A 24,197-nucleotide genomic window follows, 5' to 3' on the forward strand; every position below is an offset into this window, starting at 1 on the left:
CCAAATCTAATGTTGGATGGTAATGTCTTTCATGTCCTCTGAATTACATGGCTGTGACTCTGAACCTGCATTTATCAAGAGATGGCAAAAATTGCCTGGTTCATGTCTTTCCTATAGTGATCTGCCTAGCCTGATGCACTTTCCTGCACCAAACTCTGTGTAGGGGAACCACACAAGCACAGTGTTAGGATCATTAGCTAAAAATGCCACAGATGACTCTTTTAATCTCCTTTTTAACCAAGTGTCTGTCAATGATCTTTGGGGAGGGATTGTGGAAGTGGGAATTAACCTTAATCATCAAACTGGTTTTGCCAACTTTTGGGGGCTGAGGGAAGGAAAGTACAGTTTTCCCAGACTCAAAGTGGGTAGATAGTCTGGAAATCTTTGCCTAAAACACCCCAGATTTTGATCCTGCTGGGAAATAGTAAAGTGGGTTTTGCTGACTTGATATAATGGTAGTGGAAGTTGTCCTTGGAGAGAAATAATACAGTTTAGGACAGATAGGACCTGAGGGAAAGAACCATAAAAGCAACCAAGTTGTGGAGAAACTTTAGAGTGAGTGAGGCTACCATAAAGGCAGCAAAGTCTGTGGAGACAGCCTATGTTGTGGGGTGGTGGTCTGGAAATACTTCTTCTTAAAAAACAGATTCTAGAACTTGATATTAACTATACAGAAGTGTAGATTTGTTTGGAGTGGAGATGGCATTTATCTGGTTTGTGACAGCTTGAGGGTGTCAGATACCATAATGTGGCTATCCTGCAAACCATTTTTCATGGGTATTTCAGGACAGTACAACAAAATAACTTCTCCCAACTATCACTCTAACAAACTAGCTTGTGAGCTAGAAAGGAAGGAGAATGTATTTTGTACTGCTTCACAAACTCTCACCTTTGGGTCCTTTTTCTCCATGACAATACCAGATCGGTATCTCATTGACTCATACTGTATATGCACAGTAATGTCAAAATTACCTTAGTTAACACTAAGTTTTGCAAGATTTGCTGCAAAATGTTTGCTGACATAGAAAACCACAGTTTCCACCTGAGAAAAATGAGCTATAGAAATAATCTGTAATGTCTGCAATTACTGTGCGCCAGTGCTGCATCTATTTCTTGTTTTTTTCGTCCCTTCCTCATACACACACTTGTGTTTAGTTGACACTCTTTGCTTACTGTTTTAATTTGCTGCCCTGGTGAATTGAATTGTTCTACTGGAGAAAGTGTTGTGTACCTTAGTACTGTAATAGTGTCACTCTTTTATTTCTTCTTCTTGGTGGTGGTGGTTTAGGATTAGTCACAAAGCAACTGGAATAGACAGGGAAGGATAAATGGTCTTGTGGTTAAGGCTCGACTCTGGGAGATGTTAGTCCCTGGCACTGCCTCTTCCAGAAATTCTTTTAGAACCTGGGGTAAGTATCCTAATGTTGCGCCTCAGTTTTCCATCTGTCTTGCTGAGTGTGGGGGGGGGGGGTGGTGGTGTAGTGAAGATAACGATTGTCTGCAGTTCTGTTGCCCTTGCCCTACAGGTAATCCCATTACAGTCACCCTCTGAGCAGTACTATTATGTGTACACTAGAAACATATATCAACCAATATTAGCTTGACTTACAGCTCCGACAGTAATTATCTGGTGGTGCATGTATGCAGTACCCTCCTTGGGTTGGTGGTGTGCATCCTCACCAGGGGCACTTCCACAGAATTAAGTATGGGCAGCTCAGAGTCCGGTCTGGGGGAGGAGGGGAAGAGACACCCAGGGCTTCTCTCCCTACCAGGGGGAGGGAAGGAGAAGCTGCCTAGGGGCTTCTCAACCCCTGCCCCATCCCTGGCAGCTTTGTCAATTTCATGGCTCCAGCACAATGACAAGACAGCCAAGACTCCCAGCTGGGAGTGGGGTGCAGCCATCTGGACTTCTCACCTCAGCTTCCAGCCAGGAATCAGGGCAACTGGGCTTTAGCTGCTCTGCTTTTGTGTCAGTTTCCTAGCTCCTGCCATGAAATGGACAAGACAGCCAACAGCTAATGTAAGTAAGGCAGTGTCTACAAAGAGTCTGCTCCGCCCTAAATACACTGACATAAGCATTATGCCTCTTGTGGAAGGGGTATAATAGGGCACTTGCATCAGTGGGAGGAAGGCTGTAGTATAGACACTGACATAATAGGTCGACTTAAGCGGCCTTATATTGACCTAACTGTGTAGTGTAGACCAGCCCATGGAGTAAGTGTGGCAGGATTGGGCTCACTGTTTTAGAAGCTCTCCGATAATGCTACTGTGATGAGGGCCATAGCAAGTAATTAGCTAGCTAGTGGTCTGAAAGTATTTTGCCAAATTTCTCTTCTGGCATAACAGGCTGTAACTCCATTTACTTGAATGGATTTGCATGTGATTATGACAGCAGCAAATCTGGTATATTGTCTTTATTTCCACAGCACTTATCCACTAAGAGCTGGCATCTGCATCTCATCAGTTGATACTTAAGCATCACTCCTGACCTGGTGAATATAAAATGCTGTTTGCGTATGCTGCAGGAATTAGGCCAAGTGGGGAGAATTGGAGGAGGCCTGTGCCTCTAGTTCTATTGCTTCCTTTTTTCCGCTTTGTCCCCTTCGCCTAGTTTTCTCAAAAGTAACAAGGTGGGACCACTCACTTTCTAGAGGTATCTTATTCCCTATGGTTTGTGCTGGTTCACTTTGAAGTGAGTTTCATTGCCCCAAATCAAAGCCTTTTGAAGTCAATGGGAGTCTTCCTATTGACTTCACTATGCTTTGGATCAGGCCCTATGCTGTGCAGACCTTGTTACTTGTGAATATCTTTCTCTGGAAAGTGAGGTAAAAGCCTGTAGGTCCTTGTGTTTCCATTGTGGCCTGGTGATTATGATGTTGCTTGTCTGCTTTTGTTCTCCATAGTTCTGGTGGAGGGAGCAAGTACTCTTAACATTTTTCTTGCTGAAGTACAAAGATCAATCATGAAGCATTTGAGATGCAAACTACATCTTAAATGGAAATAATGTACTACCTCCCTACACATCTATTATGCATACACATCATAACAATTCATAGAGGCATCTGCACTTAGCAAAAATATCTATGCAAGGCCATGTTTAATGGTGGAAGGTTTTAGCTCACTCACTGTGGAAAGAACAAAAATGAATCACTGAAGTCAGTCAGTTGGGGGAAAGATACCAGAAATGCTGCAGTAAATCTCTTAGGGGAGAGGAGAAAAAGGGATGACTTTAAAAGAAAATAAAAAGTTTATATGCATACTATAAAGACAGTGTTTGTATAGTTTTCTGAGGTTGGTTTATATTACTACCAGAATGCTGCAGCTATTGTTCATTGAAATGCACTTCTATATTTGCTGGCTGTAAATGTGACCCCAAGGAAGGAGCTTATTCGGGATGCCATTAAAGCTTCTGAAAAGAGGTGCTACCTTGCGGACTAGGGGACTGGAATGTCCATTGCATTTTTGCACTGACTTTAAGTTCTGCGTCAAGGACATCTTTTATTTTGAGCAGCTTTAACAATAGGAAAACGCTGGCCTGCTGTTTTCATCATACTGTATGATCTTACACTTTTGCCATTTTCTTATCAGCCTTGCCATCCTGCTATACTTAGCCTGGTAGTAGGGGAGTAAAAGGAGTAGCAGGAAAAACTTGGTGTTCAGCATGGTAATCCAAATGGGCAGCATGCCGTATTTAGCACAGGAGGGGGTAATGCTAGTAGTAGGATTATGTATCTTGGCATTTCTACCCTATATTGTTTTATGGGGCCACAACTTCAGAATCTGACAGGCCAGTGCAATGTCTCTTGCAAAACTGGGGGTCACATCAGGCTAGGCTACTCAAGAATGTTTCTAGCTATTTCAATTTATTGTTTTGGTCAGATACGATCTGATTTCTTTGCACTCATCTGCCATTGCCTCATTCTCATAGTCTTTCCTCCCACACTCCCCAAAATACTTCCACAATGCATGTTGTGCAGTGATAGGAAATCATAGGTTTAGATGAAGCTTTCTAAGTACTAGAGCGCTGAGAGAGACTGAGCCTGCAATATCACCAGCTGGCTTAAACTTGGAAGACAAGGCCTTGATGATAACTTCTTGCATCTGTTTTCTGCATTAGAAGAGTGAAGGAAGAGCACTTATGGTGCAGAATAAACAAGTGTGTTAATGACTGTGCTGGTTAATGTTAAAGCTTAATAGTGGGATTTTATGTGGGTTTTTATGCTTCCAACAACATTGATTTCTCTCACGTGAGTCCTCTCATACACAATCTGAGGTAGACTATAAGAACAGTGCCTAGTCAGCTGAGGTGCCTATGTAAATTTTAATACTTGTTGTAAAATGGCTACTTTGAATAAAGAAAAAGGCTAGGATTTGAAATACCTCTCTGCCTCTGCTGATCTGAACATTTTCCAGAGTGCCAGTCAGCAGTAACTAGGCACAATGAATTTTAGTATATAATTAAAAACTGTAATGCCATTACAAAAACTTACTGTTTTTCACATTAGTATTTGCTTGGTCGCAAACAGTTTTCCAGCTGAGAATGGAAAACAGCTTCATTTGTAACCCATTGTTTGATAGTATCTTGCATGAGCCTTGACCAGTGGGCTTCCATCCCAAATCTGAAGCAAGAGCATTTCTTTCAGATATATAGGATATAAAAATGCTTCACTTTTAACCTTGTTTTTCCTATAACTACAAAAATAATCGGCCTTTTGTATTGATATTTCAGTATAAAAGAATTTTTGTAAAGCTGAGAGAAAATGGGGTTAAAAGTTCAGCTGCTTTGTACTAATCTATCAGAAGGAAATATTCTACATAATTCCATTTATTGACATGGGCTGGGTTTGAGAGATGTGTAGCCCAGCCTGGCTATTCTTCTTATGCCTCCCAATGACAGCTGCTCTGGCCACTTCCAACAATTCCCAGTGTAGTGGGAATGAGAGGCAAGTGCTATTGCTTTGGTGGGGTGGGCCCAACTTTAAAAGTGTTCGTGTTTAGTAGTAGTTCTAGCAAGCTGACAAAACATGAGAAGAGAAATTGTAACTCTTACCAGTTTATATCTCAGCAAAATCTCAACAGAATTTCATGAGACAAAGAAAAAGCCCTTCCCTACCTGAAGGGTGTTAACCCTCTACCAAATAGAAAAGGTCTGCTGGAAACAATGGAGGTGTGATATCTTTAAAGAAAAGGTTGCAAGACTCATTGGTAATGGAAAATATTAAGCAACTTACAGAAGGAGCTACAAATGACTTATATTTAATGTGTGCGCATGCCTGTAGGGTGTGATCCCATGAACACTTACTCACAAGCATGTGAGGAACTTTAATTATGCCCATAATGAATAAAATAGGCTAACCACAATGCCTAACCATTTACAGGATTGGGTCCTTAGTTGATAAATTTCTTTTTGAACTTCCAGGATTAAAGGTTCTCTCTAAATATAAATTACTATATTATTTAACAGAATTAAATATAGGGATAATTATCTACTCTAGCTCAATGGTCCTACTGCAATAATTGTCTTTATGCTGTTTTCACCTTGTACTTCTACTCATTAGTTTTATAGTTTGTATTATGTTAATTTGCCCATCAGTATCTGGACGAGTAATTATTATGGTTTGTAGTTTGAACATAGTCTTTACTTCCTAGGATGTGCATGCCTTTTTCTCTTTTTTTTTTTTTTTTGTCATCCAAGTGACTCTTCACTGGCTTTTTGGTCTCAGAGGAGACAGTGCCTTCCACTTTTCAGGTATATTTCAAGCTAGACTGTTTTGTGCAATATGAATGCACTCACTGGTAAGGAACAAAGCAGAGGGCTCTGTTGAGGAAAGAAATCTATGTATAATTATCTAGTTAATTGTTTGTCGATACACTGCACTGGCCACTCTGAACAGTGTCTCACAAGATATCACATGTGAGATTTGAGCCTTTATAGTGTTCCTAGCAAAGTTAAAACATTTGTGTTATTTAGGTTGAACATCAGTGAGCAGTGAAGCACATCTATTTTGACTGCCATGGAAGGTTTTTATCTTAGTAGATAAGAGTTTTGGGTCAAGGTGAAAGCAACAACAGAGTGCATTCATTTATTTTTCCCCTACATAATTTTATATTGTATCATTAAGATCTTTGATTGTTAGATAATATAGTAAGTTATGTTTATAGAGAACCTTTAATCCATTGAACCACAGTGTCATTCAGGCACTTAAAATGGATTAATAATGGTTAAAATAAAACACCTGTGATATATTCTACACTTCAGAATATTACATTAATTCCAAATTAAAATACTATTGCTTATATAGTAAATATAGGTGTAACATTTAAATGCATTAATGGAAATAAGTTTATTTACACAGGTGTGAAAACTACTTTTCATAGCATCAGCAAATGCCAGTTTTGGACCAGTTTGCAAGCAACTCTGAGTGGGTGCAGGAGTCTGCCTGGGTAGAATAACTTGCATTATTAGGACTTGAATTTTTACAAAGAAAACTATATCCCTCTAAACAAATTCTGTCATACCCTTGGTCAAGCATCCCTGATTGATGCTCACCTGATACAATGTATGGGCCCAAAAGCTTGAGTCTGTGTTGTTTTAAGCTTCCCTTGTTCTGGGCAGGCTTTAATCACTATCTGTAGCACATGTCTAGGGCACTGACTGTCTGAGGGCCCTTCATGGAAGTGGGACCCCACAGCTCAGCTGCCTGAGTCCACCAGAACCAGTGCTGATATCCCAGTAGCTTAAGCCCATTGTTTCCCCAATCTCCATCCTTGTGAGCACTGTGGTTCATAGTTCACACCTTCAGGAACATAAGGGAGTTGAGGCAAACAGACACAGGCTTTGCAAAAGGATTTCCAAAAAAAATAATCAATCTTCACTATAGACAGAACAAGAGAATTACAGAACTGTGCAAAATAACTGTATGCAATTCCTTGTCTGTTTCCTCACCACTTGAGTGTTCTTTGGGATTTGGCCTGAGTCCTATCGCCTGGACTTCATTCCTCTGGCACATGCTTTTCCGTTGTGCTACTCATTCAGATGACTACTCCAGCTGCCATAGTCCTCTGCCAGTCCCCTTTCCCCTGTGACACTCTGGTCAGCCTCAACCCCAACCAAGTTTCCCACCCCCATCAGGTGATCACCATCTTGGAATCCACACTTGAAAATCATATCCTGGGCTGTAACAAGCTGTTTGTCCAAATATGCTACAATCAAGATTTAACAACTCTCCATTGTAAATCCTCTGCCAGATGCAAAAAATTCTACTTGTACCCCCTTTGTGTTTTACAGGATAGTGGAGGCCACAGAGCCCTGCTGAAAGCCAAGAACAGTCTTATAATCAAAATGGTGCTGAGAAAACAATCAAGTTTGTAGTTTGATATCATGAAATGTATTTATGTATCTATATCAAACAGCTTGTAATAATGCATCAACATATTGTCCATTTCAAATAGGACTTTAAGTAGAAATGAGGAATCCTCACTGTTTCCAGAGTTGTTCAAAATCATAGACGACCCCAAAGGCATGATGAGAATCCGTGTAAATGGTCTCAGATTGTCTGTCAGCCAATACACACGTGTGAGTGAGAGCTACTAGCTCAGCAACCTGGGCAGACCAAACATGTTGTAAATGGTACGCCTCTAATACTTGGTGCTGGGTACATACAGCATATCCAGACACAAGGATGCCCATGCTGTCCCTAAGACACGAACCATCCACAACAAAATTAGTTCAGGGTTTAATAAAGGGACATCCTGGAGATCTAGTCTGGGAATAAGGAGGTGTTCAGTAACTACCAGACAATTGTGGGGTTCCCCATCAGAAAGAGTGGGGAGAAGTGAGGCAGGATTTAACACAGAGCATCAGGTTAGGGTGATGTTAGGGGCTGAAAGGAGGAGTCTTTCATAGGTAGATGCTGGGTTTTGCCCTTTTAAAAGTAAGGCAGCAACAGCATGAGGAATGGCTATAGTCAAAGGGCATCCTAAAACTAGAGTATCCGCTCTTTCAACTAGAAGGGCTGCTGCAGCAACTGAGCGAAGGCGGGCAGGAGTCTAGCTGCTACTGGGTCTAATGCAGTGCTGTAATGTGCAAAAGGGCGGTTTTTATCTCTGTGGAGCTGAGTTAAGATTCCTTGGGCAAATCCCTCCCTCTTGTGGCCAAAAAGAGTAAAGGGTTTTTGGTATTCAGGTAGCCCTAGGGCAGGTGCCTGAGATAAGGCTTGTTTAAGGGAGACAAAGGACTGTTCAGCCTCGCTAGACCAAATAAGTGGCTTAGTGACAATCTAAGGTTAGGTCCTGGAGGGGTTTTAGGAGTGAAGCATATCCAAGTTGCAATTTGGATTTAGATGCCTTGTGTCCCTTAAGGGCAAACCGCTTAACAGGGTAGGTGAATCCTGGCTTCCCCGTCCCTGAAAACAGCATTATATAGAAAAGAGGCCAGGTGTACTGAAGCCTTTGGTAAGTAAAGGCAAACAAATCTGCTATCTGGGTGGATTGGGATAGAAAAGAAAGAACAGAGATCCACAACAGTAAAGTAGGTAGCATTTGCAGGGGGCAGGATTAGGGACGACAGGAAATGAAGGTAAGACCACTGCATTAACTGCTTGCAGGTCTTGCGCAAACTGACAATTGAGGAGGCACCTGTGCTAACATTTCCTGTTGCAACGAGGAAGTGTCAAGTTCAGTGTTCCTCAGGTCAGAATTTTGTAACAATGCTACTAGTGCATCTCCCTTGGATTCTGGCATATCAAGATAAATACCGTCCGGGGTACAATAGATAGTATACATCACTTTTAACTGGTTATATCTAAGTTCAGGCACTTGAAATTCAAAATTACATCCCCTCATTGCTATAATACTACAAAAACATCTATTTTTAGGACCCCTTTTCCTTCTAAATTCATTGATCTTGATTGCCTTTTATTTTTCCTCTTTGCTACCTGATAGGATATTTTTGTGAATACAGTTAGTGCTTCTTGATTCTTTTCTGCTTCATGCAGTACCTCCCAATACCATACACAACAATGTTAGTAATAAGACAAACACAAAACATAATCTTTGTTGCAACAGTAGATCCATGGTTTGAGCTGTTTCACTGGTACCAGGTTTTTTTTTTTTCCTTTTTCTGCAGTTCTGAAAGATAAAAATAACACTTTTCTACCCCGTTTGGGGGGTGGCAAATTATTGCTTAGAATACCTCTATCTTTTTTTGATTTCAGGCAAAACAGACAAATTACCCTCATTTTCCTGTGTTTTGTTCTATAGGCAGGCCAGGTTTGTAATGGCTTTTACCTTTTAAGGTTTTTAGAGTGATTTTTTTTCACAATGTGGTGTACCTCAATTTCCCTTTTGCTTGGGCTGAACAGGTTATATACCACCAGGTACTGGGCCAATTTATCCTCTAAACTGGAAACTGCATGGACATCTACTAATGCTTGTCTTGTCCACAGATTGGGACCAAATTTTGCAAAGCAGAGAAGGAGTTTCCTCTTGTATAAATGACAGAGAGGTCAGGATTTTAAATTCCTCCCCTGTGGAAACCTATTTTTGGATTTTTTTTTTTTTTTGGTGGTCAGTCCTCTGGTTGCTGGCAACCAGTTTCTTATCCCAGGGGACTGCAAAATTACTTTGTTGATGCACAGTGGATTTCTAATGTGCTTTGATTTGGGACAGTTACTAAGCTGTTTCAAACTCTTCAATAGACAGGCACACTCCTGCACTGTTGAAATTGACAAATATCGAGCCCTATTCCAGGCTCTCCAACAGACAGGCACACAGACTTCTACCCTGTTGAAATTGACAAATATGGGGTTTAACAGGCAGGCACACCAGCTCCTTGCTATTGAAATTGACAGTTTCCTTGGAGTGTGCACCCACAATATTCACAATAACCATGGTATGTTTTCTCCCTTCGCATTCTCTTTTTAGGGGATAAGGCAACAAGCCACGTTTATTGCAAATAGAAAAAGTATTAACACTAATAAATCTATATTGTTTTTTACTTAGTGAAATAGTATTAATAATGTAACACTAGGAAAACAGTATTAACATTGTATCAATACTACAATTACAGAGGCACATATTTCAATGGGTACTTTCATTTACACTCTCACACACTGACAGGCATACAGAGAGACAGACAGGCATACAGAGGGGTCTTACAGATGTTAGACCCGAACCTCCCTCAACTACTGTTTTAGTTTTCCTGGGAGTCTGAGATTCCAAGTTTGTGACTTTTAGAAGCTTCATCATATCAATTAAAAATGCATCCCATTATAACTGGGGTACTTTGGATCCATGAGACTCTAGCGCTTTTCTCAAATGCATTATCTTATCCAAATCAAATGTTCCCATGTTGGGGAATTGCCTGGCTGGGTCACTTCTGGTATAAGAGTGTCATTTTGCCAGAAACTTGCAAGTCCTGGTAGAGTAATGCGTACTAGATAATACGGTGGGGTTCCCTTTGGGGGACCTGACACTTGCCCATATTGCCCTGTCCCCATTATTACTCTCTCATACACAGGAATGGCTTATCGAGGGATCCGCACCGTTTCAATTCAGTCCGCAATGTTGCTGAGGTGAATGAACCAGATAACAGAATGCTTATTTAGCGGGAGGGGATTTGGGAAGGAGACAAGACACAAAAGGGGTCCTCCAAAGTCACAGAAGTCCAAATCCTAGGCCCGTCCAGCGACCGAGGCTAAGGTATCTTGGACAACGGACCTAAGGAGGCTCATGAATCAGGGAAGGGAAAGGGATAGCCTTGCGGCTGCAAACACTCCACCTGTCCGTTGGGTCACTAGGTTCAGGCAAGGCCCCCTTGCTACTTGACTTTCACCGGTCTTCACCAACAAGGCTTGCAGTGGACTCAGGGCAGCTAGAACTTGCCTTAGACCAAGACCTGGTCAACAGCTCATTTAGCTAATGTGGCCGATGGCCGGCTTCGCTCTAGTGGATCTCGTGCTTTGCTCCTGGGGGGGCGCCCAGGAAAGTGCCTGTCACCCCATCTTCCCTGGGGGAGGGGTGTAGGGACCCAGGCCCACCCGCTCCTCCGGGTCCCAGCCCAGGGGCCCTATGAACCGCAGCGGTATACTGCTGGCTCTGTACTTTGAAGCCGCAGTCCCTTCCCCTGGACTACTTCCCCCCTCAGTCTTTCTGGCCTCTCCAGCCCAATGTCCTTGCCCCACCCCTTGCTGGGCTCAGTACCTCCTTTCAGGGTTCCTCCGCTCGCCCACAGTTCGCTACTTCAGTCTGCTGTTTCACTCCACACAACATCTCTGCTTCCTCCACCTTGTGCCCTGTGTGTTTGAGGCAGAGCCCTTTAATGGAGCACCTGGCTGATCCCTAATTGGCCTCAGCTGGCTCCCACTTGCCCCCTCATGACTCCAGTTAGGCTGCAGGGAATAAAGCTCTGATCATCCTAGGGCTGATATACCTCCCTTTGCTGACTCTCCTGCCGCCCTCTGCCCTTGATATATCACACTAAGCACAATCATTTGGGTCTCACACATTACCTTAATGTGTTCTGGGTGCAATGCTTAAAACTGCCGAGGTGAGGACCTGATCCTCAGCCCGCAACACTGGTGAGGTGAGGACCTGATAGCATCCTCAGCCCGCAGTGCGAACCCCCAGACTCTCCCTGCATGCTTTCCAGAGACAGACAATTTTAAAGCTCACCTTGACTCTTAACAAAGTTCAGATCTCGCTTGGCTGTTCTCAAATAGGAAGCCTACGGGCAGCCCTCCTCCGAAACCCCGAATAGAGATTTAAAAGGTCTCTTACCTTTGAGTGGTGCCTGGGATTCAGTGGTGAACGGTCTGCGGTCCTTCCTGGATGATACCAGCACTTGGAGATTCGAGTCACGGCACCAAAGATCACGCAGCTTCTCTTTTAGGGTTAGATTGAGTAGAGTTTTATTTGTGTCACACACACAAACAGCTATAGCTATAGGGAAGCCCAGGCAGCACGTCTCTGTGCTGATCACTGGCACTTTCCCTTGCTACCAAAAACAAAAGACTTATATGGGTTTGTCTTAAATTCATTTACATATAGATTGTATAGTGGAGTTTGATTAACAGGTTATTACCCACAAGTAAGGTGATTACAGAACACCATGGGGTGCTCCAGGTGCTAGCCTGTCTAAATGGGTCTTCTGGTGCCAGGAAGTCTTGGATCATGCACAGACACTTACTAACTTATCTGACAGGAGATGTCTGTGCTCGAACTTCAAAGGTGGATAAGTTCTGCAACATAGACTAATGAATTTGCTTGTGGATGGTAGGGCTAAGACATTCCACTTGAACTTAGCATTTCTATCACAGTTTCAGACTAAGGTATATTGTCAGTGATATTTTTCTGATTCCACAGTGAGGTACACCACATCTGTGATAGCCATGTGTAGGATCCATGGATCTTGACAGGTGTGTTGTGGGAGGTGTTGATCTTTGTAGCAGTGGAGGTTTTGTATCTGTTGTTCTGACAGGTCTGGTGCCACTTTGAGTTAGTGTGTCCTGGTCTGTGGGGAGCTTCCTTCTGATGATGAGCTTGGAGAGGTCAGGGTGTTGTTTGAAGACCCGAAGTGCGGGTTCATGGGTGTGTGGTCAGAGGGGGTTTTATTTCTGTGTGTGTGTGAGAATAAAAATATACCCTTTACTGATGATGGCCTATAACAACCTGCTGAAATGACCTTGTAGGTCAAATAGTCCTTTTCATTTAAGGCAAATTAACCTTTCAAAGATTCTATCCCAAAATATGAATTACTAAATGGAAATTGACTTAAACTATATTTCTCCTAGTCATGGCAGGGACTCACCGTTAGCTTTCAAATGGGTTTTGCTTTTTGCAGAACCCTGGAAGAAGATGTTGAAATGCTCATCTCACCGATTACAACAGATTTAAACCTTCACATTTTCTACTGTATCCTGTTGTCTAGAAAGTCTTCAACTATTGATTAGTTGGCTGAAAAGCAACGCCTTTCATCATATAAAATGTTTTTAGTTTTATCTGACTGTCAGTTGGCTGTTTGTACAAATTTTTGAAAATATAAATGCAAAGGATTAGATACCATATATAATACAGTGTAGCAATAAATACTGAGATTATCAAAATAATCTAGGGATTTAGATATACTCTTCCATTAAGAGAAATCAGATTCCTTTAGTCATAAATTCCTAATGAAATCCATTCTTCAAAAATCATAGTGACTCTCTGCATTAAAAACGGGACAGAACATTCCATTGTACCTGCTATTTTCAAAGCTAGATTGTATCTGTCCTTGTCTGATGATCTCAAATAACCACACCTGAACGGTAATTTGTTTTTGTTTCAAGACAGTCTGGCAGATTTTAGGTTCCAATCATTTCAGTTTGTTTGGATACTTCATTGGTGACTGATTCTTAAGGAATAGGTGAAAATTTAGACAAGTCCAAAGGTACTGTCATGGATCAGTAGTTTAATCTAGGCCTTGATTGAATATAAAATGAGTGGAATTATTTTTGTTGAGTTATTTATTAGACCCAGATACTTCAGAAAGTATTCCATCTAGGTAATTTACCAAGCGTGAAAGGTACACACAGATTTTTATCCAAATTACTTCTAATAAATAGGATAACATTTAAATGTCAGAGATTTGAATCTTCTCTCTGGAATCTGTCAGTTTCTCATACTAACAGAGAACGTTACTTATCCATGCTTTGGAGACTTTTTTTCACACTCCAGTCTGGCAGCCTAGTTAATGGACAAACAAGTGTGTCAATCTTGTGGTAAGATTTATATAAAACATGGAGTATTTTCTTAAAACAAACAAGAAAGCAAACAAAAACAAACATGTAATGCCCTGGAGGTCAGGCATAGTGGTTTATGACTCTTTCTGAAATACTCATGGGGACACAGATTGCTTTTTCTCAGACATGTTTCTCCTCACTCATGCTGTCCACTTTCCCCCAAGTGTAGCAATGGTTGAAGCCATTTTTAGAAAACAATTAATTAGGTAATACTCAAACAGCAGCCTCTGTGGTCTAATGCTGAGGCAATGCACAGTTGTTTGGCTGGAGAAATGACATGAACCTTTACAGTGCTTTGAGTTCAGGGGGAAAAACATGGTTTGTAATGTAGAGCCCATATTGGGAACTAGTAAGGTGGGGAATAGATATATTAACTTTCCTCAACAGCAGTGATAGTGGATCATATATTTTGGGCCAAATTCAGTTTTGTTATTAAATAATGATATTGGAAGTACATTAATGAGGTTTCTTTAAAATACATGAAAGCCATGCTCAAGTAACCTGTGTGTTCCTGTAGGAGGACAAGTATAGATAACAAGTCAAATTTTGTTCTAGTGTAAATTCATTAACTTCAGTGGAGTTGTACTTGCTTACATCTCAGATTAATATAGTCCTACACATATATAAAGCCACAATGATATAGTCTTTTATCTGAACAAAAGTCCACCATGAATCTTTTTGCCTGAATGGCAAGTTTATGGTAAAGACAAAAGCCTATTTCTCTGGGAAGGATCTTTAAATTATCATGAGAACAGTAAATTTCATTACCCCTTGTCCAATGAACCATCAATCATCTTTAACAATAAATATCATCAAATGAGAAAGCAGTAGAAACCACAATGTTCAAAAAATGCAAATTGATCTTATGCTATAAACTCCATTCAATTTCACTGAGTGGGTCAAGATTTCAATCCATATCTTGAAGGTGCTAAATGGTGTGGGCACAGCCTATCTAAAAAGATGGTCTAAAACTCTGGGATGAGGGCTTTGATTGACACACCTTCTGTGGCAAAATAGAACTCTTTACCCTGAGGGTGAAGTTTGTCTGCAGCATACAGACTTTTTGTAAGGGCCAATCTGAAATTGTGCAATGAACTTCTAAACAAATTAAAGGCCATCACAATCACTACCTTCTGTTACAAATGCAAAGTTCACTTCTTCAACCTGGCTTCTCGAACATAAACCCAGAGCAATGTGAACATTTAAAACAAATAAAATTCTACAAGACCAAAGCACTGCACTGCACACACTGTTTTCACTCTGGGGAGACAGTGAGAGATAACAAACAGATGAACCACACCTGACAGTCATTTCACTTAATTCATAAAGGCACTGAAATGCACTCTGATGCCCTGCTGACAAGAACTTAAACAGAATAGACTTCACTATGGTTTGTTGTGTTTAATATTCTGCAGTTGTTAGTATCACATCCGGTTACATAGGTTTTGTTGAGTGTGTTTCAAGCAATTTGTAGATTAGATATTGATAATATGAATGTGGTTGTCTATATATTTTGCTAATGGTGCACTTTTATCATTTTTCCCAGCATAATTGTGTCCCTGCTTCTCCTGTTGCAGGTACTTGATTGATATCTTCATTTATTAAATTGTAACTGTTGATATTTTGTGTATTGCCCAAAACCCCAATCCTGCAACCTACCCTTTACTCACTGGTTGGGTTGGGGCCCTCATTATGTTAAATCAGTGAGCACTTTCGCTGCTGCAGAAATCTGAGTGTTTCATGTTTACCTTTTTCAAGGTCTGATATTACTTAAAAGCTACTGTCTGGAAAACACTCTAGCTTCTCTGCTGAAAATGTCATGGGTCACAGTGTTCACTATTTTTGCCTCTTGGCCAAACAGGTTTCAAAATAAAGTGAGTTATTTATTACTTTATATCATGTTCAGAAATGTCTTCTGTTTTCCTTTTCTGACACTCGTTAATCTCTGTGGACATTACGAGTGCAGTGGTCTTTTATTTTAGTTTTTATCTTGCTTGATTGGTCTTTGAGCTATACCAGGGCTGTCCTGCTAACTCTTTCAATGAGAATGAACATTTGTTTTTAATAGTCATGTTCCAGGTTTCTGGTTGGTGTGTGTGGTTTGTTTTGGGGTTTTTTTGGGGGGGGGGAGGCAGGAAAAGGGATTGGCTACCTCTTATGGCTAAGTCCTGCAAATACTTCCCAAGTAATTTTACTGGCTTCAGTGAGACTTTCACATGAGTAACAGTTGGCAAGGTCAAGTCCTTAATAATGAAGGATCTAGACTTCTTTTGTAAGCTGTGCAAATTCTGACTGGAACAAGGACCCTCTGAGTGTTTCACATTTCCTGAAATACACTGAATGTTTCAGGGCTAAATTTTCAAAAGTGATTAGTAGTTTTGGGTGCCTCAGTTTGTGGTTGTCATTTTAATTTGAGACAGCGATAAGCCACCCATTTTTGAAAATGAGATCTTTTTAATATCTCCATTTGGTCACCCAAAATTACTAGTCACTTTTGAAAACATAGGCTTCTGATCTTTCTAGAGCTTTCTTGAACAAGAGAAAATAGGGCTCCATTCAACAAGTGTATTATGAATTAGTGTGGCATTGTTGAAGTGGGCCCTAATTCCTGCTAATATTTCTCTTCATGAGTAACTTTATTTGTTGGAATAGTTCTATTGAACTAAAGGAGACTCTGTACATGAAGTTAAATATGTGTCTGTCATAGGTCCCTGTGACAGGGCTCTGGTGGAGCACTGAGGGTGAAGCCAGCTCCCTGCCCCTGGAGCCCTAATTAAATAGGGAATAGAATCAGCTGAGTGAGCCTGCCTGACTGGGTAACTAGGAGCAGCTGTGAGGCTCCTTAGGCAGACAGGCCCAATAAAAGCTTGCAGGAAGGAGCTCAGGAGGCTGAGCAGTGACTCACTGAAGTATGAGCAGTAGCTGGAAGGAGTGAGAGGGAGAAATTTCAGGTGGAGGTGAGCTGCCCTGATCTGGTGTTGGAGTCTCTGTGGACCCTGACTTGTGAATAGTTGGTGGTGGGAAGAAAAACCTGTAAATAAAGAGCACTAGTAGGAACACAAAACTGCATTTGCGTGTGGTTTGTGGAAGAAGCCCAGAGCAGTAAGGGGGAAGTACAGACCCCTTTATAGTCCCTCCGTCTCTACATTTCTTCTTTAATTATTGAAATAATTTTTATGGAGGTTCCCAAAGCATTGCTGCTGTATTTTGCCTGTGTCCATCAAAAAAATTAAAGAAAAGCATTTCTTTCTGCTTGCTGTATCTCAGGAAACTGTGATTTATTTAATTTATGTGCACAAAAATAACTAGGTTCAGACATGGAAGATTCTTAAACTGTTTTAATGCATATTCTTTAATAGTCATCCATAAAAAGTTACAAAACCTCATTAGTCTGAAAAAGTTTATTAATGAGGGAATGCGTAGTGTGATAGCCAAAGACAAAGCGTGTCTTTTGATCCTATATTTAAAAAAAAAAATGTTTTTAGGCTTGGGTTGCTTTTTGACAAGTCATTGAACAAAACTGCAAGTTATACAATTTAACTCAAGTGGTAATTATGCATTTTCAGGGTGTTTTTTAAATTTTTGCTTTATTTTCTGTTATAGCGTATATCAAATGATTCTGTTATTGATTTCAGGAAAGGAATGATTATTTTTGTGTCCTAAATTTGTTCTCCGCCTATATAGTTTTTATGTAAGGAGATGATTATTGAACAATTGGAAGCAGTTAACAAAAGGGGAATACATAATAGGCTAATGTATTATAAAAGATTATTAAACAGTAGGATTAAGTTTTGCTAACTTCTCCTAAATTACTGAAGAATTTTATGCAATAAGTAGTTCTTCGAATAGACGCAGATGTGTATTCCACTTAGGGGTGTCATGCTGGAGCCTTTTGCCTAGCGGTACTGTAGAGGGCAGTGCTCATGGCCCATATCTGTAGCCTGTCCCCTGGCTCTATGAGGCGGTGCTGCTCTGACCCCACTCAGTTCCTTCTCACCGCCCGTTGGCTGGAATTAGAGCTCTCTGGTTGTGGTGTCTCAACTCACATTCATCATTTCTTTTGCCAAGGGATGATGCTCTTGCTTAGTTGATCCTAGTTTGTTGCTCATTTTTGGGCTCAGTTACTTGCAGTTCTCGCTTGCAGACTTCACAGCCTGTTCCCACTTGCCCTTGTTGTGAGAGGAGCAGCAGTTCTCCAGTTCTGCCTGTCTTCCAAGTGGGCAGTCTCTCTTTCAAGGCCTCTGTTCCATTCAGCTCCTTTAGCAACCTGCTGTTGGAAGAGGTTCTTCTCAGCCTCTAACAGCTCCAGCCAGACATTGAGACTTAGTCTCTGGTGTCTTTCCTTGCAGCAACCCTTGGGTTGGCTGTAGGTGAGCTTTCCAAACTGCTACAGTGCCAACTAACGTGACAAAGTTGCCTACTTGGTTCAGCTTTCCTGAACCGTTATTGAACTGCCTGGCTTTTCTGGGATGCAAGTTTTGTTTTTGTTTTGCCATGTAGGAGCATCTTAACTTAATAAGTCGACTTAAAGTAATCACTTCCCATATCTGCTTTGTTCACTCATGGTCTGTGCCCAGTTCTACCAGTACCAGGAAGCATTTCCATTTTAATTCATGTGTTAGTGTGTCAAGCCACTTCAACCAACCCTCACATTCCTGATAGAAAACCTTCATCTGGGCCTGCAATTTGAACAGTTGTTTGATGACATCATTGATATTAATGCCCAAATGAACCATTATGATCATGTAGTCTGAGCTCCTGCACACTGCAAGCCACAGAACCTCAACCACCCAGTCCTGTAATGGACTCATTACCTCTGGCTAAGTTACTGAAGTTCTCAAATCGTAATTTAAAAACTTCTAAGTTACAAAGAATTCACCATTTATTCTAGTTGAAGTACCGTGCCATATGCTGTAGAGGAAGGCAAAACACCCCAGGATCTCCACCAGTCTGATCTGGGGGGAAATTCCTTCCCAATCCCCAATATGGAGATCAGTTAAGTGGTGAGCATGTGGGCAAGACTACAATGGCATGAGATTCTCTCCATAAACTTATCAAGATCAGTCTTGTAGTAACTCGGAAGACTGTTCCCAGTCCTCTGAGTGAAACCTTCATCTAATTTCCTAAACATCAAGTTAATATCTGGCTGTTGGATAAATTCCTCTCCTTCCCTGGTGTTTATCCCTTTGATATGTATAGAAAACAATTGTACCTGCTCTCAGACTTTGTTTATTCTGGTTATCAGTAATATCTGGGTTCTTCTGATTCCTGGGTAAATTACTAACTCAGCTTCCCCAGCTGTCCTTTAGACCAGTTATTAAGACTCTTCTTGTGTGGCAGTTCTGCTTGTCCCAGGGACTGACTTGGTTCCCCTGCCAATTTATCTGGATTCCTTCCGAGTTGTGAGAATATGGCCAAGGAATTTATTTTAACCTGTGGCCAGCGTGGACTCCATGGCACTTTTTCCTATTTTTATATTTGCACATGAGACCATGTTGCTTTCAGTACCCCCACGTGCACTTCTGCATTTCCTAGTTTCCCCAAAGCCATGGCCCATATGTTGCAAGTTTAATCTTTTAACAGGGCAGTGCCTTTCTATGTGCCTCATTTTCCCACACCTGAAACATTGACCTTAGTCTTCACAGTCAATCCTCTCAGTCCTTTGATTTGTCGCAGCAGTGGTCTTTTTCCCACTATGGGTCAATAGGGTGTCCTTAAAAGTTTGAGGCCTTGCAGCTGCCTCAGAGCTGCCTTGGCTCATCTGTTCATTGTTGTGCACATATGGCAGATGCATCTTACATACCCCTTTTTTTCTGCAGTCAGTGCACATGCTTAGATGAGCCCCTACTTCTTTGAACATCTGTGGTGATTGTTGTGTTCCAGTTACGTGATGACTTCAAAAAATAGGAATTGGCCCTCCCACAGTTGTTGCTGGCCTTACCTACATAGGTATGGAGTGCGGGGGAAATCTCTCACTCAGGGAAGTGTTTTTTGTCTCACTGCTCAGATGTCCCACTTCTGGTACTAACTGTCATAAGGTGCTGCCTAATGCATGTCTCCTTGTGTGCACTCAGCATCCCTTCGGTTGTGTCAATCAAGACTTCGCTAGGTTCAGAAAGTATAACCCCCTTTATGGGATCTGATTTTTATTAAGTCTTTTTACGAACTTTTAGTTAGTCAGACCAGGTCACCCTGCTCTCAGTCCATACAAGAGTCTTGGTCTGCTCTCATCTGAATTCAGGAGACCTGCTGCCCACCACGTTCTTGAAGCTGGGGTTCTGCTTCAAATGGTCACTCCCTCTCGCTGGAGCTTGGTTGTAAAATAGCCTGCTTCTCCCTCAGCTGACCTCTTTCCCCCCAGTTATTCCTCAGGCTCTGAGAATTGAGAAGCCACATACTCTTGAAGGAATCTACCCTACCATGTGGGCAGAGACAGCATTCATGCAGATCCCTTTTCCCCAGCTTATCCCAAATTGGTTGGGTGAGGGGGAGCCTCGCCACACCCATTTTGCAAGGTTTCATTCCCCTAAAGACACAACGATAGGATATCCTCACAAGCACAGTTTATTCCCATAACTGCTTTCTCTGTATCAGTATAACTTAAGTCCATGTGTGTGTGCTGAACCTTTCAAAACCTTAGAATGTGGCGGGGTGGGCTGAGCGCTAGATACTACTACCCTTAAGGGGGCAGACTTACCAGTCTCTCTCCCTTACTCTTAATTGCTTTTTTTTTATTAAACATATTTCTAAAAATACCTTTCTTGAATCAAACTCCTATTTAAATACTCTGAGAGATTAAGAACCTCTTGGACCACATCTGAATAATATTCAGACCCCTTAAATGTGTGTGATGTTATGAAAAGGGAAGAAAACAATTCTTTTGTGGAATTCATTTCCATAAGACAGCCAAGGTAATTATCAGGTTTCAGTAAAAGTTTGGAGATTTATATGGGCTAAGAACATTCAGAGTTATAACTATGAGGATTTAAAATACATATATCTTGCACATACACAGACGTATTAAAACACACAAACACGATTTGGAGGTGGTGCAAATTCTCATCCTTCAGAATATAAGCTAATGTCCAACTGTTTGACTAAAGATGAAATTTCTCTTGTTCCTTAACTGTCTGATACAGTGTTCTTTGCAATGTCTTCTGAAGTACCCGGTATTGGCCACAGAATACTGCAGTAGATGGAGCACTGAACTGATCCAATATGGGAATTCCTAAGTTCTTAAACTGCTTCAAGGGCCAAACACAAGTCCTAAACAGACATAAAATACAGCTGCTTCATCTGGGTCAAAAGTGATGTACAGCTTGGCTTGATCAGGTCAACCAAAGTGAAGGAAAAACTTTCTAGCTTTCTCCTTAGCCCCCCTAATAGATACACTCTAGAGAAATCTGTAGTTCCCTGTCATTGGCTCTGCCCCACTCCCCTGTTCACCACTGCAGAAATGTCCGGTATCAGTGGCTTTTCCTACAGAGAGAGCACTAATCTTTTCCCTGCTAACCTGGGGATGAGCCTTTATAACCCTATTCCACAGGATCTTTTGTATCGGCCTCCAGTGTCTGAAACCCCACCCAAAAAGCTCTTTCTGACCCCCAAAAGGAAGGAGGAGATTTCTGTTCTTCCACCCACTCTAGAACCTACTGTTTGATAAAAGAGGAGTGTGTGTGTGTGTGTGTGTGTGTGTGTGTGTGTGTGTGTGTGTGTGTGTGTGTGTGTGTGTGTGTGAGAGAGAGACACTGTTTCTTGCTGCTCTCAGCCTCCTTGCTACTGTGCAGGTGGGTGATCTCAACTACTCTTTCATCCAGCCTGTGTGGTTTTTTTTTTTTTTTTTTTTTTTTTTTTTTAGGGGGCCACCTCCTCCACTGAATAGCTTTCCCTTCCAGTAGCAGCAGAGTGAAACTGATGTGGTTTTTGTTTTCAGTTCATTGCTACAGGCAGAATTCACAACCTTTGCAGTGGAAATTGACACGACTCCTAGTCATTTTTTATTTTGCTCTAGCTTGGGAAAGCTCTGAATAGGCAAAGGGGCTTTGTAGCTGTTTGTCCGTAAAGCCAAAAACATAGGAGGCTTAAACTTGGTGATTATTTGGAAAATTTCTTCGCAATATTAAGAACTAGAATTTCCAATTCCACAGCATTCAGGGCATTCATCCAGGACAGCTTCTTACTCTCCTTGGTGAGATGGAAAGTAGTTTTTTCAAGTCCTAGATAAGTAGTAAGCTGTGCGTGATCAAGGCTGCAATGTTCAGGCATTCCCACTTATCCCAAAGAATGATGTTGCAGTTTGACAAAACATTATTGATAGGTTGATATGCAACTACCCTCCAAGGTATATTGTACACAGAATTACCAACCCCAGGTTTTCAAAAATCATGAGTTAGGCCCAAAAATATCTTGAGATTTATGTATGTATTTATTTTTAACACTTCTTCTTTTGTTTTATCTTCTGCTTTTGAGCACTGACGGTTCTCATTTTTCAAGATTGCCCCCTGCAACCAGGAGGGCTAGAGACTGACTTTTATTAAAAATGAGAGCTGAGATTCTCACAATCACCCAACTCCAGGAACTGGAGTACCACTAAGAACACTGAGTGGTTTAAAGAGAACAGCTAAATATTTCTTAAAATTGAGAGTTGTCTTTTGGAAAGTGACATACACCAAATCCACATTATTATTATATCGTGAAATACCTTGATTATCCCCATCAAAGTAGTTTGCAGGTTCATGGGGTATCACATTAGTTTTGGCCTATGTGTGTTAATAACTTTATTGTAACATTTATATATGTTGTTGATAAACATTAAATGCACCATTTTTAATCAAATGTGCATCTGATGCACAGGCATTTGTATCTGCCATAGTCCTCAAGGTAGATCTTAGCTACTGTCTCCTAGATGCATTTAGAGTGAAGACCATTGATAAACATGATCGATTATTCTTTGTATTTAGGAGAGCAAACACCAACTGCCAAATTCTGTCTTTGGGTACACATGCAAAATTCCTGTTGGTCCTAAAGAATCAAATAATCCTAATAATTATAGGATTAGCATGGAAAAATCTGGGAAGACCATATAATGATCCTTAATAGTCTGTTTTTTTGTTTTTGTATTTTGTATCCTCGTATTCAGTTGCTTCACATACTCTGGAATTATAAAATAACTGTTGCTATGAAAAACCCTTAAATTCGAAATACTTTTGAAGCATTCAGTGTTATGGAAATGCTAATTGATCATTCAAATGCCATAATTTGGGATGAAAATACATGAGTTTGTGCATCACAAGGCAATAAAACGACATTCGTGATACCTTTTAACATTTATTCTATTTATCATTATTGACTTTTAAGCATAACAATTATTACTGTGATCCTGTAGTGGCTTGGAATATTTTATTATACTTATTAAAAACACATCAGTTACTTTTCCCAAATGATAAATTTGATATTGAGCTATCAATAATAATTTATAGGCAATGTAAATTATTCCGATTAGCTTCTTGCTGATTTTTTTTAGTTCAGTTTAATTGAAAGCAAAGTGCACCGCTAGACAGAGTGAATAATGCATGCAGTGAATAATACACCTGTGTTTTATGGTTAACCTCAGATGCACTTGTGTTAACTGATTAGCTCTTAGAATCTTTGGATACGTTTAACAATTGTTAAATTGCTTCATTGGAGTTACCATATTTACATCAATTAGGATGCTAGGATGGACATTGTAGGTGCTGCTTCATTTTATTCCAGTGTGTTTTATTCAGTGCAAATTGATATTCCATGTTCCATGCTTGAAAGGGAGAAGGAGAAGGTAACGCTGCACTAAAAATGTATTAAGTTGCTTCACATTTTCTCTTGTAAGGCCTCCTAGAGAAAGCTATACCCTGTATATACAAAAGAGACAGTAAACATGAGGAAGCTTTTATAAACTTGATTCTCTCCTGTGTTTGATCTCTGAATTCTCAGGGCCAGTTCTGGCCCCATGTAGGAAGGCGCTGTGGCCTCCTCTGGTGTCAGGACCCGAGGAAGGGCCACAGCGGCCGGGCTGGACAAGGGATAGCCCCACAGAGCAGCCTGACCAGCAACCAAACAGCCGGAGTGTAAAGGGGCCAGCAGGCCAGTCTGCCCGGCAACCCAGGAGCCCGGGCCATGATAGGGCTGCCGAAGCTGCCCAATTGGCCCAAGCGGGGTGGAGCCTCTCAGGGCACCTGGAGTATAACAGACAGGCCCCAGAGCTCAGTGAGGAGCAGATGTCCGCCAGAGGCAGACATGCTGCCCCGCCGGCTGAGACCTAGGCTGGAGCTGAGACTTCGACCTACCCCGGACCAAACTGGGCCTAGAGACTGGGTAGGGCCGTCTCGTAGCTGGACCATACAACCCGGCCAGAGAGACTGGGCCGAGACCCCTGAACCGCAG

General features: G+C 41.3%; 1 protein-coding gene and 1 long non-coding RNA gene across 11 annotated transcripts in view; both read left to right on the forward strand.

Moving 5' to 3' along the window:
• CCSER1 (coiled-coil serine rich protein 1) overlaps nt 1-24,197 on the forward strand; it is a 1,029,451-nt gene that overhangs the window by 446,220 nt on the left and 559,034 nt on the right. The window contains exon 1 of one of the 10 annotated variants that reach the window (XR_010921524.1): nt 16,599-16,735. The exons of the other annotated variants lie outside the window; for them this stretch is intronic. The gene's annotated coding sequence lies outside the window, so the exon portion shown is untranslated. Of the gene's footprint in view, nt 1-16,598; nt 16,736-24,197 lie in introns of those variants that run through there. 10 annotated transcript variants of the gene reach the window in all.
• On the forward strand, nt 1,323-7,348 carry LOC137159033 (uncharacterized). Its single transcript, XR_010921526.1, has 3 exons — nt 1,323-1,409; nt 2,427-2,492; nt 7,289-7,348. It is a non-coding gene; the product is annotated as an uncharacterized lncRNA (long non-coding RNA).

The sequence above is a fragment of the Emydura macquarii genome, unplaced genomic scaffold (genome assembly GCF_026122565.2).
Source record: "Emydura macquarii macquarii isolate MOO-44397 ecotype Brisbane River unplaced genomic scaffold, CSIRO-AGI_Emac_v2 contig_1790, whole genome shotgun sequence".
NCBI lineage: Eukaryota > Metazoa > Chordata > Testudines > Chelidae > Emydura > Emydura macquarii.